We start from the raw sequence: 13,105 nt of genomic DNA, 5'->3' as shown, positions 1-13,105 counted from the left end.
CACTTCTGGCTTTTTTCTTTTTGCTTATGTGGCGCTGAGGAATCAAACCCAGGGCCTCAGGCATGCAAGGCAAGTGCTCTACCACTGAGCCACCTTCCCAGCCTATGGAACCACATGTCTTGAGGGGAGAGGTGGGGTTCAGAGGGATTGGAGAGAAAGACAAAAGGGGGTGACATGGATCAAGATACACTGTACTCACAAACTGACATATTGAGTTGAAACCCCTTTGTTCAACTACTTAAAGATAATAAAATAGAACTTTGAAAATGGAATCCTAGCAGCAAAAGACTCTATAAGTATAAGGACTTTGTGCGGCTTTTTTGGTACTTGCTTTGAGTAGGTTCAGTGTGAATGAAAAATACATTTAGAAGTAGATCATAACAAGGCTGTCTTCTAATTCATGTTTCTTTCATGCCTTCATAATGAACCATTTGTTGGACATCAAACTTGTTCATCATTCCTATTTTCTCTAGGATAACCCGTGATCTGAGAGTTGTCTTAAATTTTATTTATGATCATATATTTGCAAAAGAATTTATTTACAAAATGCAGTAAATAATGGTTTCACCCATCAGGCAGCCCTATGGTCATGACTTCAAAATAACAGTGCAGCAAATAGAAATTGGCTGAAATGAAGCATGTTGTATAGGAATTTTGATTTGTTGTGTGCATTGATTTCTCATATTATTTCTATTTCAGGTCAGCTGCTCAGGTTGAAAATGTTTCGAGAGGATCATGGGTCGTGGATGACAATGTTCTTCAGTACGATTCTCTTTCTGTTCATATTCTCTCACGTTTACAACACAATTCTTCTGATGGATGGCAGCATGGGGTAGGTCGCCTTTCCTTTGTCTGCGGTGTTTGTGTGCCATGTTTGGATGCCTTGGAATTTAACAAAAACTCCTTCGGTTTGTACTAGATTAAATCTCCTTTGCAAATATGCTACCCTAAAGAGGGATACATTTTTTTGTAGTTAATTCATTTAGAATCTTTTTAATTTCAAGGCATGTTGTTCTTTTTAACAGGAAAAATTGTCTTTCTCTCTCTCTCTCTCTCTTTTCTCTTCTCTCTTTCTTTTTTTCTCTCTCTATCTGGACAGGATAAGTTATACAGGTCTCTAGACATTCACACAGTGAGACCAAAGGAGGATATTCATAGGAGCAGATCACAAAGGCTCAATAGCTATGTGCATATGATCATATAAAATATTATCTTTTGAAATGAATTCCAAGAAATGGAAACAAGAGATAAAAAAAAGAAAAGGAGGGGCTGGGAAGGTGGCTCAGTGGTAGAGCGCTTGCCTTGCATGCATGAGGCCCTGGGTTCAATTCCTCAGCACCATATAAGCAAAAAGAAAAAAGCCGGAAATGGTGCTGTGGCTCAAGTGGTAGAGCACTGAAGAGCTGAGGGACAGCGCCCAGGCTCAGAATTCAAGCCCCACGACCAGACCCCCCCCCAAAAAAAAAAGAAAAGAAAAGGAGTCTCACAGACTTTTCTGCCCAAGCTGGCTTAGAATTAGTCTCTTTAGACTCAGCCTCCTGAATAGCTAGGGTCACAGGCATGAGCCAGTGGTGCCTGACTTTTTCTTATTTTTAAATACTTTACTATGGGATAGCTTGAAGACTGGTACTAAATTATTATAATGACACAGGGTAGGAGAACCAGAAAACTTACTAAAGATTATATTCATCTAATTCGTAGGGCAGAGCTATGATGAAGGTCTTCAGGTTTGCAATTTCATTGTTCAGTAATGACTGGTTAAATACAGGTGTTTGGTATTAGTAGCCTTTATGCTTCCCTCTGGCTTTTGGAGGCAGGATCTTCCTATATTACCAGGACTGGCCTTGACCTGAAGACATTCCATCCTCCTGCCTCAGTTGCTTGGTTGACAGAGACATCTTCATTATAAACGAGTCACTAAAAATAACTGATTAAGAATTTTTTTTTGGCAGTCATGGGACTTGAACTCTGGGCCTGGGCGCTGTCCCTCAGCTCTTCAGCTCAAGGCTAGCGCTCTACCACTTGAGCCACAGCGCCACTTCCAAGAATTTTACTTATTTTTAAACTTATCTTTAATAATGGTACAAAGGGGTTTCAATTCAACACTTCAATGCTTGATTTACAATGCATCTTAATCAATGACACCTCTTGCATCATTGTTCTTAACTAGGTCATTTTAGTAGTTAGACATCCTGAATTCAATGCAGGATTATCTTTTATACTTATCAATTTACCATAGCACAAAGGTCATTATTAATAAAACATGAAGGTGGGTCTTTTAGTATAGTTTCCCTTTAGTTTGTCTTCTGCAAGTTTTAAGGGAAGTATATTGGAAATCAGCTTAGTGTACAACATTAAGAAATAGAGCAGGAGCCTGGCACTGGTGGCTCATGCCTATCATCCTAGCTACTCAAGAGGCTGAGATCTGAGGATCATGGTTCATAGTCAGTCCGGGCAGGAAAGGCCGAGAGACTCTTATCTCCAATAAACAACTCAGAAAACTGGAGGTGGCAGTGTGGCTCATGTGGTAGAGTGCTTGCCTTGAGCTGAAAAGCTGAAGGACAGCGCCCAGGCCCAGAGTTCAAGCCCCACGACCAACAAAAAAAGAAAGAAAGAATGAAAGAAAGAGAGAAAGAAAGAATAAAAGAAGGAAAGAGAGAAATAACTAAATCAGGGAACAATGATAAACCACCTTAGATATGTCATGTGTACTGCAACAGTTGCTAAGATTAGAAAAGATTAGAAAGCTAGATAAGATCCTTTTCTTTAACTATTAAGCTGGCTGAGATTGCCATCAGTTCTGTGGTATGCAATTGTTTTGATGTCATGTATAGATTCTGGCTGCGCCTACATCTTGATGTAGGGAGAAACCCGTTTAAAATTGTGTATCTCCTCCACTAAAGGAAATGGATGGTAAAGGAAAAGCAGACATTTCACACGGCTTATACTTTAGTTTATATTAGCAAATACTAAAGACAAGAATGTGATTTGAGAACAAATGTTCAGGCTTTAGAAAGTTACTAAAACGCATTGTCTATAATCATTTCTTGTACTCAAAATGATGTCATGAATTCTCAGTCTATCTTTATTTTATTTTACTTTATTTTTTGGTCGGTCATGGGCCTTGAACTCTGGGCCTGAACTCGGTCTCTCAGCTCTTCAGCTCAAGGCTAACGCTCTACCACTTGAGCTACAGTGCCACTTCCTTATTCTATTTTTGGGTCTGCTTGCATTGGGGTTTGAACTCAGGGCCTGGGCCCTGTCTCTTAGCTTTTTCACTCAAAGATGGTGCTCCACCATGTGAACCACAGCTCCACTTCTGGCTTTTCTCTGTGTCACTAGAGATCAAAGTTTCATGGACTTGCCGCCCATGCTGGTTTTGTATCACAATCCTCGGTTCACAGCTTCCTGAGTAGCTAGGAGCCACCTGTGCCTGGCCTGCCTCTTCTTTTTTAAAGGATGAGGTGAGGGATTTGATTTGGGAGCTTTGGGGACAGATCCTCAGCCACAGAGCAGGTGAGAAGGGACTGGGGAATGCCTGAAATCACTTAACACAGTGAAAGGCCTCACTGGAAGATTTTGTACTCTCATAACACTGGGCAGAGCCAAGTATGGTGGTACAGGCCTGTAACCCTAGCCCTCAGGAAGTTGAGACAGGTGGATCATGACTTCCAGGCTAGAATGGGCTACACAGTGAGTTCCTACCACACACACACACACACACACACACACACAATAAAAAGACAAATTGAGGCACGTGTTGGGTCCAGAAAGGGAGAGCTGACAGGACGGTTGCATTGTTTTTGTACCATTGAGCAAGACACAGATCTACTCAGAAGATAACATGTTGAGTTCACACTTCTTGGTTCCACTATGTAAATAGTAAAAGAAAATGGAAAAAAAAAAGAATGTTAGGTCAAAAAATGAAGTGGTTTTTGTTTATTTTCCTTTCATCCTACTGTCTGCTTACATTTTTTCTCTTGGGAGAGAGAAAAGGGGAGAAGGGCAAAGCCATGATCAGTATTAGAACGTTATGATGCATCCACCATTGAGCATTGGCTAGAAGAATGCCATACATGCAGGACTGAAGCTTTGAAAATGTAAGTTGCTGATAGGAAAGCGCTATGAAACTACTTTCCTCCATAGCAATTGCATTCGACTTGCTTAAAAATGATCCTAGGAAGGTGTTCATGCTTGCTCAAGAGGCTGAGATCTGAGGATCACTGAATGCAGCACAAGCAGACAAACACATGAGACTCTTATCTCCCATTAAGCAGCAAAAAACTGGAAGCAGAGCTGTGGCTCAAATGGTAGAGTGCTCACCTTGAGTGAAAATAGCCAAGGGAGAATGCCCAGGTTCTGTGTTCGAATCTCAGTACTGGCACATACAAAAAAGAATGATCCTAAATGAATTTTCTGATGCTTCCTGTGTTCAACTAGTAACTTGAAAGCCAATCTATTTCGAAATTCTCTATTTGGTACAACGGAAGAAAGAGATGTTCCAGAGTCCAGGATGAAGCCTTTGCTGACTAGGAACGAAGCAGATCAGCTAAGTCTGGGAAGGGCTTCTACTTTTTGGACACTTCAAACACTTTTTGAAGTTGTCTTTCTGAAGACTCTCTGAGTGATGTAATTTTTATGGTATCCATAATATAAAGCTTTAATTTAATTTTAGGTTTCTTGGTCTTCCCCTCCCTCTCTCCACACATGCCTCCCAACCCCAAAAGAAGAATACGTGCATAATGTAAGAGAATGAAAACCTGGGCAAATCCAAGCCAGTCCACTGTGGCTGCTGCTCCTAAGAAAACTCTGAAAACAGCCACTTGATGGCAGCAAAGGCAGGTTTTTCAGCTCTGTCTCGGTGACACACATTTTCTTTTTTAAGGATATTTTTTATTGTAAAGATGCTGTACGGAGGGGTTACAGTTACATGAGTAAGGTAATGAGTACATTTCCTCTTGAGCATTGTTACCTCCTCCTTTGTTTTTCCTTCCCTTCCCTCCCAGCCTCCCCACTTTCTACCCTCCCCCCCCCCAGCAAAGCCACTCTGATTTTTAACATAGTGTCTTGTACATCTCATCGCTACAGTGGGGCAGCCAGTATCTTTGTTTCAGCATTCCCTTGTCAAAATCCCATCTGGATACAAACAAGCCACAAAGAAGCAGACTATGGCAAGGCATACAAGGTTTTTTTTTTTTAATCAGGAATAGGCTTAGAAGGCTATGTAGAGACTCAAGCTCCCCCAAACAAGCTGAAAAACTCACTCTTTAGATTTTTTAAGGTTTTTTTTTAAATGTTTGATTGTTTCTTAGTGTTATTTTTTGTTGTGTTCTTAGGATCTGCTCTTTTACTTAAATCTTCTATTTTTTCATTATTATTTAGTTCTTTCTTCCACTTTTCAATTTCCTAATTTTATTTATTTTTCTTTTTTTCCTCTCACTCCTTCCTCTTTGTTTCTCTCCACATTGTACTACTACTCCATCAGAGCTAACCTGTTTAGTTCTCTATACAAAGTAAAGGCCTTCTATGTATGTAAACATAATAATTTCAGGAATTAGATTAATCAACTTTCCAATACTCTTTCAATAAAACCTTTTCTAATATCAGCAATTCTCCCAAATATACAGGCATACACATATATATAATTTCTTATTTTCATCTAGATTTCTAAGCTATTCCTTACATAATCATTCTTCAAATTCTTTTCTAGTTCTTATACTCTGAAACAAAGTCTCTATTCTCTTCCTTCTACACATACCTCTCTTCTTACCCCTCTACCATCATTATATCCAGTTTTTCTTCTTAAGTTAAACTTGTATCTCTTCAATCTTAACCCTTCTCCTCTCCATTTTCTTCAGTTCATTGATCCACAACATTTTCTTTTGGTTAATCGTCCCTCTTCAGAGTGTCCAATGCTTGGTGTTGAAATACTTGTCTGTTTTGTTGATGATGAACTTTTGGGAGAAAGCCACACAGTAAACTGTACAATAAGCACTTTGGGTGGGGGAGGGGGCCTTCCTTCTTCCCTTTCTCTCTTCTTTCTTCCTCTCTTTTTCCTCTTCCTCTTCCCCTTCCCATTCCATTCCCTTCCCTTGCCCTCTCTTTCCTTTCCCTCCCCTCTCTTCTCCCCTCCCCTTCTCTTTCATGCCAGTACTGGGGCTTCCATTCAGGGCCCGAGCACTGTCCCTTAGCTTTATTGTTCAAGACTAATGCTCTACCACTTGAGCCCACAGCTCTCCTTCCAATGTTTGGTGGTAAGTTGGAGTTAAGAGTCTCTGCTTTTCTGCTTGGGTTGACTTCAAACCTTGATCCTCAGATCTCAGCCTCCTCAGTAGCTAAGATGATAGTTGTGAGCCATCTCTGTCCAGCTATCTTTTTTCATTTTTAAAATTTATTTTAGGAAATGAAAAGGCAATGATAAATGGTTCTGTAATACTGTTAAGCTATAAACTTTCTGTGTGGTCCAAACAGGTATACTTGAAGTATAATATAATTATATTAAGTTAGTTCAATTATATTAAGTTAAGGGTAAATAGACACACGGTTACTGGGGATCTGGGGCTCCCAACTGTCATCCTAGCTACTCCAGAGGCTGAGATCTGAGGATCATGATTCAAAGGCAGCCTGTGCAGGAAAGTCCAGGAAACCCTTATCTCCAGTCAATCACCAAAAAAGCCAGAAGTGGAGGAGTGGCTCAAATGGTAGATCACTAGCCTTGAGTTTAAGCTAAGAGACAGAGCCCAGGCCCTGAGTGTGAACTCCAGTACTAGAATTAAACAAACAAACATAAAAGCACACTATTATTTCCAAAGGTAAATAAGCCACTGCTTTCAGGTTGTACGAAGTTCAGAGGGGTCCGGGGCTGGGTTCAGGAGCTGTTGTGTGGGGACCTTAGCTGTAAGCTGTCGTGAAGTCTGGAGGAACTCCACTCGGTGGCTGAAAAGCTTCATTGGGCTGTTAATATAAGGCTGAATGCAAATTGGGCTAGAGTGGTGCTTTAAATAATTTGTTGGCTTCACTCTTAATTAGGCTAAACATTGACTTGCTTGTACAACTAATTCACAATAATAGCGCCATTAATTACTGAGGCTTGCAGCAAGGGGCAAAGCTGGCTGCTGAGAAGGGGCTGATGGGAATGGGAATGCAGTGGTTGGCTCCATGGGGTCAAGAGGCTGACATGGTGGCCTACAGGGACAGGGAGGAGGGGAAGCGGGAAAGGGAAGGACAGGAGGGAGTAGGGGAAGAGGAGGAGGTCTGAGAAGGAGGAGGGAGAGGGAAGATGGTAATTGTGACTTAATTAGCCAGAGAAATTAGCAGTAGATTACATTTTGCTGTTTGCATCGGTTGGAAATTAGTTGGTTTTGAGAACACATAGGTCAAATAGCACAGCATATTAAAATGATCCCACCCACAATGCAGTATAAATGGATGCAGTTTTAACATATGGAGCCGGGCACCAGTGACTCTTTGTAATCCTGTTATCCTAGCTACTCAGGGGGCTGAGATCTGAGGACCACCATTCGCAGTCAGTCCTGGGAGACAAATCTGAGAGATTCTCATCTCTGGTTAACCAGCCAAAAACTGGAAGCAGACCTGTGACTCAAGCAGTAGAAAGCCAGCTTTGAGCCAAAAAAAAAAAAAAAGCCAAGGAAAGAGCGTGAGGCCCTGCCTTCAAGCCATTACTGGGCCAAAAATAAAATAAAACATCCTCGGAAACAGAATCAATGCTGCATCCTTGTAATTTTCTGAGGATGTGTGATTACCTGTCCAGAATCAGCACTGATTTGACAAATATTTGATTAAATATTTTGTCGGCTGGTTACAACATTACGGATTCCCATCCAGGAAACAATACCTGGCTAATCACCTCATCTTACCTCTTCAACTGAGAGAAAACATGGAGCGATCAGTCATTTTAGCAAAGTGTTGTTGTTCTAGCATTGTCATTCACTCATATCATTATTCTCCACCTTATCATTGGTATTAGTCTGCAGGAAATGCTTGCTTCTGAGATGGACAAGTTAAATTTAAGATTGCTAATTTTCTTTTTTAAAAAGTCTCAGTTCCCTCTAGCTTTGTTCTGGGTGGGAGGCAGGTGGAGAAGACACAGCAGAATTCTTTCTCCTGATGTCCTTTAACTGCCTGAGCCTCAGTTTTCTCAAGTACACAGTGGCATATTTAGAAGCCGCCTTATGGCTGTGGTCACAATCCAAGAAGACGATGTCTGCAAAGCAATTGTGATGACTCCTGCCCAACCAGGAGCTCCTGGAAAATGCCAGTGGCCTTAGTTCCTCAAGTACTTTACTTCCCAATCCATGTCAGTTGCTGGCCAGGCACTAGTGGCCCACCCCTGTAATTTTAGCTCCTCAGGAGACTAAGATCTCAGGATCGTGCTTCAAAGCCAGGCCTGTCAGGAAAGTCAGTGAGACTCTCATCTCCAATGAAACACCGAAAAAGTTAGAAGTGGAGCTGTGGCTCAAGTGGTGGAGCACTAGACTTAAGCATAAAAGCTCAGGGACAGTTCCCAGCTCTTGAGTTCAAGCCCCAGGACCAGCATGAATAAGAAAGCTAGCTGCTGTAGTAATAAGTACTTTCTCATAGGTGCATGATCTATAACATGTAATATCATCTGTCTACCTATGTATCTATCTGTTTGGGGTGTTGGCAAGCTGCACAAATGCCCCACCACTGAGTTGCATTCCCAGCCTGGAATAATTAAACTCACAACAAAATATTACTGTATTATTATTATTATACAATCACAACATTTTTCCAAATTTCACACCAAATTACCCAAATAAATACTTGACACAAATAGGTGTCCAGCAATATGAGTTTCCTAAATCACAATGTATAATACTATAGGCATAAGCATACTTGACTTATGAAATTAGCATGATATATGCAAATCTGGCTTAAATGCTATTAGAGTTCATCATTATAAATGTACATATATATTTCCTTATATTATTATTATTATTGTGCCAGTACTGGAACTTTAACTGAGGCCCTGTGCTTTTTCCTAGATTTTCCACTCAAGGCTGGTACTCTACCACTTGAGCCACAGCTCCACTTCCAGCTTTTTGCTGGTTAATTGGAATCAGAGTTTCTAGGACTTTACTGCCCTGGCTAGCTTAAAAATTAATTTTTAAGTAAAATTTAAGTAATTGTTCAAAGTGGTTTCAATTCAACATGTCAATTTATGGATTTATGGGTAGTGTCATCCTTCCATTGTTCCTCTCACCATTCAGTTTATTTTTTTTTTTTGTCGGTCGTGGGGACTGAACTCTGGGCCTGGGCACTGTCCCTCAGCTCTTCAGCTCATGGCTAGTGCTCTACCACTTCGGCCACAGCACCTCTTCCGGCTTTTGCTGCTTATGTGGTGCTGAGGAATCGAACCCAGGGCCTCATGCATGCAAGGCAAGCACTCTACCACTGAGCCACCTTCCCATCCCCCCATTCAGTTTATTTTTGATTAATGAAAAGAAAATACAGAATTCTAACAATAGTTCATTAAAGTGCAGAAGAGGAGATCTTATATTAAGTTTCTAAATAACTATTTGATAGTTTTAGTGTTGAATAGAACAGGAAAATATAATGGAATTATGGATAGTATCCTTTTCATTAATTGCCAGGCAGTCTTTGCATGTATACAAGTATGTGTGTTTATTAACTGTGTGTGTGTGTGTGTCTGTGTGTTTGCTGGTATTGGAGTTTGAAACCAGGACTTCACTCTCTCATGTGACTTCAAAGGGGAAGCTCTTTCACTTGTGCCAATTCTGTGGCTGGCGTTCTGCTCTTCCATTTCTGACTTTTTTCTTGGTGTTTTTTTTTTTTATTGTATGAATACTGTACAGAGGGGTTGCAGTTGCATGAGCAAGGTAATGAGTGCATTTCCTCTGGAGTATTGTTGCCTCTTCCTTTGTTTTTCCCCTACCATCCCTTCCCTCCCACCTCCACAACCACCTGCCCCCAAGTTGTAAAGTTTGTTTTCAACATAGTGTTTGTACATTTCTTTGTTACAATGTATCCTTAGTTAAGCATTTTGTTTTTTTCCCTTCCCATCCCCGAATTAGAGTAGTGCATATACAAAATGCAGGGCACTGACATCAAATACAGTGAAAACATAACCCGTGGGAGAGGAACATACAAAGAAACAAAAAAAAATCACATGGTACATTATAAATATCTTAGAAACAACAGCAAGAAAGAAACAAGATCTTTGTGTCCCTCTCTTGGGGTTCATTTCACTTAACACCATCTTATATGGTCCTATGTACATAGCTTTTCACCTTTTCTGCTTGTCCTACACATATACTAGTTATTACAAATAAGGGAGACCATGAGACCTATGTTTCTTTGGGCCTGGCTTGCTCAGCCAGCCTTTGAGAGCTGGAGGTGTGGCTCAAGTGGAAGAGTGGCTTCCTAGCAAGCATTTCTGACTTTTTGTTTTTTGGTTTTGTTTTGTTTTGTTTTTGTTTTTTTTTGGTTCAGTCATGGGGCCTGAACTCTGGGCCTGGGCGCTGTCCCTCAGCTCTTCAGCTCAAGGCTAGTGCTCTACCACTTGAGCCACAGTGCCACTTCAGGCTTTTTTTTTGTTTATGTGGTGCTGAAGAATCGAACCCAGGGCCTCATGCATGCAAGGCAAGCACTCTACCACTGAGCCACCTTCCCAGCCCACATTTCTGACTTTTTGCTAGTTAATTGGAGGTCAGTTTCATGGACTTTTCTGCTTGGGAAAGCTCTGAGCAGCAGTCCCAATCCATATCTCAGTCTCCTGAGCAGCTAGCATTAAAGGTATGAATCACCAGCACCCAACAAACTGTCCACACTCCATATAATAATGAATATCTTCAAGTTCCATCTCAATTCCAACTTCCTAGAGAGGAGCAAGCAGGAAATGATTGCTTCTCAGATCTGGGAAATGGATGCACACTGTATATTTTGAGTTTCAAACCTTTCCAATAGCTATATAGTCTCAATTTAGCAAAATTAATAAGAAACAGCCTAGTACTGTCTGATAAAATGACATTTCTGTGACGAGTTATCACATTTGTGCTATATTAAGCAGATAGTTATTCATGAGAGAGGGTGGCAAAACAATGGAGCATTGTATTGACAAAATACTTCATTATTCAGTTATTTTCTTGCTAGACTGACACATGATGCAGCACAATTCTCACACTATTGTAACTCACACTATTGTAAGGAAGAATATCTTTTATACTTTGCTAGCAGGTCAGAAAGGAGATGGTACATTTGTCAAGGAGAGATTAAGTAAGCAACCCATTTCTTCCTAAGGAGAGATACATAGTATTTGTTTCTTTTATTTTTCTCACTTTATTCTCCTGGCAACTGCCACGGACAAATAGACCCTCCATTGTGTGTGTGTGTGTGTGTGTGTGTGTGTTTGTGTGTGTGTGTGTTTGTGTGTGTGTGTGTTGGTACTGGGGGCTCGAACTCAAGGCTTCAGTACAGTCACTTAGCTTTTCTGCTCAAGGCTGGTGTTCTACCACTTGAGCCACACCTTCATTTCTGGCTTTTTTTTTTGGTAGTCAATTGAAGCTGTAAGAGTCTCATGGACTTTTCAGTCCAAGCTGGCTTTGAACTATGATGCTCAGATCTCAGCCTCCTTAGTAGCTAGGATTAGAGACATGAGCCATCAATTCCTGGCTGACATTCTACTTTTAATTTGAGTCAGTTAATTGAATAAGTTAACACCAAAAGCCATGGAATTACAAGACTTGCTAGAGCAAGCTATTTGTAGTATTGATGTTATTTAGAACTGGAACACTGTAAGAGCTCATTTAATGAACATAGTAAATGAATACTCTTACCTAATTTTTAACCCACTGCTTTTTTTTAACAATAAAAAAATCATTAAAATAAAAACAAATCATGAGAAATGTTGTATGTTTTGTGGCCTACAAAGCTCCACTTTTTCTCCCTAAAATACATGTTTTTAAAGATTTGGAGGCTGAACCAAGTACTGGTGATAATCCTAGCTACTCAGGAAGCTGAGAACTGAGGATTGTGGTTCAAAGCCAGCTTGGGCAGAGAAATCCACAAGTTGTAGTTAGTCCTGTATATGTTATAAAGTTATATGTAGTTCTATATATTATATAAAGTTTTAAATATATACATGTATGTATATATCATGTCTATTTAAAGCATACATATATTCAAAGTTATATATACATGTATATCTACATCTACATGTGTATATATAAAACTTTAAAGTGAACAGAATTTTATAGGATAGTTTGTAAAGGCCAGTAGACGTGATGTATCTCTTGGGATCACTTCAAGATAATGTAGGGCTCAGCAGAAAGAAGAGATGAGCTAGAAAATTGTAGCTTCCTTTATAGTTTAAGTATTTGGGGGAGATGGCTTTGATTACCACTTCATTATCTCATTTGAAAGTGAGGCAGCAATAGGATTGGTGAAAATTCAATGACCTAAATTATAAACTAGTAAAGGACCTGGATATCTGCAGCTATTCGATAAATTGTTTAACCCAGATCCTTTGAGCTTTGGAAAGGTCCTTACCAATCCACACTAACCATTTCTTCTTATAAAGTGAGAACTGTTGACACTCAACAGTGTCCGCTTATGTCCAAGGCTCCAGCTCACTGAAGAAGACAAAAGCATCTTTCAAATATGTGCCCTGGGCCCCAAACACCAAATAGAGCTTGAGGACAGATCTTTCTGAAGTCAAACTAGCATGTATCCAGAGCTGGCTCAAGAGGAAGGGAATGGTACTATAGTCTCATAGCTGAATGGTAAGTGATTAAGGGATAATAGGTTTAAAGCAATGTTATCTGGGTGCTGGTGGCTCACACCTGTAATCCACTCTTCTCTGAGATAGGAGGATCTGAGGATCACAGCTTGAAATCAGCCCAGGCAGGAAAATCCAAGGGACTCATCTCCAATTAACCATTAAAAAGCCATCGATGAGTGAATAAAGCCAGCTTTGAGTGAATAAAGCTTAGGGATAGCTCCCAGGTCTTGAATTCAAGCCCCAGTATGCACACACACACACACACACACACACACACACACACACACACACACACACACACACACACACACACACGGAGAGACT

This window comes from Dipodomys ordii, unplaced genomic scaffold, assembly GCF_000151885.1.
Source record: "Dipodomys ordii isolate 6190 unplaced genomic scaffold, Dord_2.0 Scaffold42, whole genome shotgun sequence".
NCBI lineage: Eukaryota > Metazoa > Chordata > Mammalia > Rodentia > Heteromyidae > Dipodomys > Dipodomys ordii.
This window is presented reverse-complemented; position numbering follows the sequence as displayed.